Raw genomic sequence first — 2,970 nt, 5'->3', positions numbered from 1 at the left:
AATTATTGTTATTCAGTAATAGTGTCTTTATTGTTGATTTACTTAGTGTACTCTCAATTTTTCTGATCCTTTGAATTGCTACTCTGAGTTCTAGTATTTGAAAGTACCCAGAAAATTCCAAAAGACGAGTGAGAATCACTGACTTAGTAGACAATGAAAAGTGTTACCCTAAGAATGAATTCAAATAATACTTGCTAGTAGGGTGCATCTTAGTCTGTTTGTTTTCTGATGTTATAACAGAACACCTGAGACGGAGTCATTTATAAAGAAAGAAGTTTGTTTATCTCATTTCTGGAGACTGGAAGTACAAAATCCTTCCACTGCATCTGGTGAGGGTCTCATGCTACATCATAGCATGGCAGAAAAGCCTAAGGACAAGCAGAAGAAACAAAACACGAGGGCTTGTCCTGCTGTAACCCACTGTTACATTAACTAATCCAGTCCCATGATAACTGTATGAATTGCTTAAAGCAATCTAATCACCTCTTAAAGGTCCTGTCACCTCATAACACTGCTATATTGGAGGCCACATTTCAACATACGTTTCAGAATGGACAAACCATATTCATCACACTGGAAGAGGAGTGGGCTATCTTCCATCATAGCCAGAGTCATTTCAACTATATCTGTTACATATATTTAACTTCCATATAATTTCCTTTAAAAAATCGTTCTTAATGAAAAACAAAATAAAGCACTTTGAAAATCAGTCTTTGGGCTGGGGCTGGGGCTCAGTTGTAAAGCACTTGTTTAGCACATGTGAGGCACTGGGTTCAATCCTCAGCGCCACGTGAAAGAAGGAAAGAAAGAAAGAAAGAAAGGAAGAAAGAAAGAAAGAAAGGAAGAAAGAAAGAAAGAAAGAAAGAAAGAGAGAAAGAAGAGAGAGAGAGAGAAAGAAGAGATAGAGAGAAAGAAAGAAAGAAAGAAAGAAAGAAAGAAAGAAAGAAAGGAAGGAAAGAAGGAAGGAAGGAAGGAAGGAAGAGAGAGAGAGAGAGAAAGAGAGAAAGAGAGAGAGAGAGAAAGAAAAAGAAAGAGAAAGGAAGGAAGGAAGGAAAGAAAAGAAAAGAAAAGAAAAGGAAGGAAAATGAGTCTTCGTTGCTTTCATTTTTCTAGTATATCTTGGTATTTCCTGGACTTTAAAAATTGTTCTATTATGGAAACTTTCAAACACCCAAAGAAAGGTCTCTAAGAGAACTAGTATAATGAACACCATTTACACAATATCCAAGTTCAGCAATTCTTAACATTTTGCCCATCTTGGTTTTTTTTAACTATTTCATATTACTGAATTTTATTTGCACATAATGTGACACTAGAATATTAGACATTTTTCTACAAAAATAACTGATTATAAACACTTGCACATTTGCGATAGGAATTTTCAAGAAATTGACCGGGGGCACTCAGTACCCACCAAGCACCGGCCTAAAACACCACCTTTCCTTCTTGCTTTATGTGTTATCTCTTTTCTTAATAACATATTGTTTCACCAAGAATTACTACAGTTGTGTATAAATCTAATAGATGAGAATCTTTAAAAACCATAAATTCACAATTCATCTATTAAAAATTACAGTTCTATAATTTTATCTATTAGCTAATCCCTGTTCAAATTTTTCTGTTTTTCTTAAGTATTTTGCAGTTCTGTTGAAATCATAGATTAAGGTCTACACACTGCATTTAGTTACAAGGCCTCTTACAAATCTTCCCAACTACAAAAAGTTCTCCTTTCCCCTTTTCACTTTGCTGATTGCAGCCTTATTAAACCCATTAATCTAATCACTTGTTCCTCTATACCCTGAGAATTCTCTTTGGCCAAAGGCCTTGCTCTAAGTCCCACCCTCTGAGTTATCCCTATGTTGATGTGAGTACGGTGCATTTATTCTAATTGCTACCTAGTCTTTTAATCTATGGTAAATAACGTTTTATTTAATTCTTTGCAAATCTTTTGTGCAGTTACAAAATGTTGAATTGAGTGTGCCCACTTTTGAGTGTGTGCATGCACACCTATGTGTGTGTGTGTGTGTGTGTGATTTTATATACAGTGGAAAAATTCTCTAGGGTCAGTCTGTACCTGTAAGTGGAACAACCTCTGTTGTAGATTTTGTGTGCTGCTGACTTTGTTTAGCACTAAATTTTTTCCAAAATGATTATAGCAATTTGCTCTGGAAGGAATGATTTTTCTTAGGAACTCTTCTTCTTCCACACTGTCACCAACATTCTGTGTTGTCAGTTTAAGAAACAGCAAATGGATTAGTGTCTTTCCAGAAAAAAAAAGAGTAAAGTTGTGGAGATAGAGGCTTGAAGATAATGTGTGAGAAGACAGCGAAGAAAATAAAATGAAAATTGCCTGCTTTCCTAGATTTATCTCCCCCACTCTTTTTCTTTAACCTGGCAAATATCTAGTCCTCAAAGACTAATTCAATGACATCTTCACAAAGTCTTTCTTATCACTCTCAAGCAAAGTCGAAAGCTTCTCTTTCCCTATCCCAGAGTGCCCCGTTCATGCTGTTACAATGAAATTTTAAAAGACCTCTAAGTATTTGTTTTTCGTCACTTTCTGTCACTAAACTGTGAGCCCTTGGGTGCCTATATTATTTTCTATTCATCTTTGTGTTCCTGTTTCTAGAACAATGTGAACAACATCAAGACTGAATATTCCATGAATGAATAGTGTTGAAAGCATCTATAGCTTTAAAGTGGCATTCCTCTAATTAATTCTTCCCCAAGAAGAGGAGACCTAACTACTACAGTAGTCTGTTGAGAATCCATTTCCCCAGCCACACTCACGGGTGGTTTGTATTACACTGATGTGATGCTCCCTCACGGATTCCATCATCTCAGTCGAAAATACTTCATAATAGTGTCATATTTTCCCCACAACACACAGGCAGCCGCCATTTCTGCCTTTGGTCACTCAGGGATCACCTCACTTAGTGTAAGACCTGCTATTTTTTCTGGAGAGCTGAA

This window comes from Sciurus vulgaris (genome assembly GCF_902686455.1).
Source record: "Sciurus vulgaris genome assembly, chromosome: 4".
In the NCBI taxonomy this organism is placed as follows: domain Eukaryota; kingdom Metazoa; phylum Chordata; class Mammalia; order Rodentia; family Sciuridae; genus Sciurus; species Sciurus vulgaris.
The sequence above is the reverse complement of the archived record's forward strand: the minus strand, read 5'-3'. Positions refer to the sequence as shown.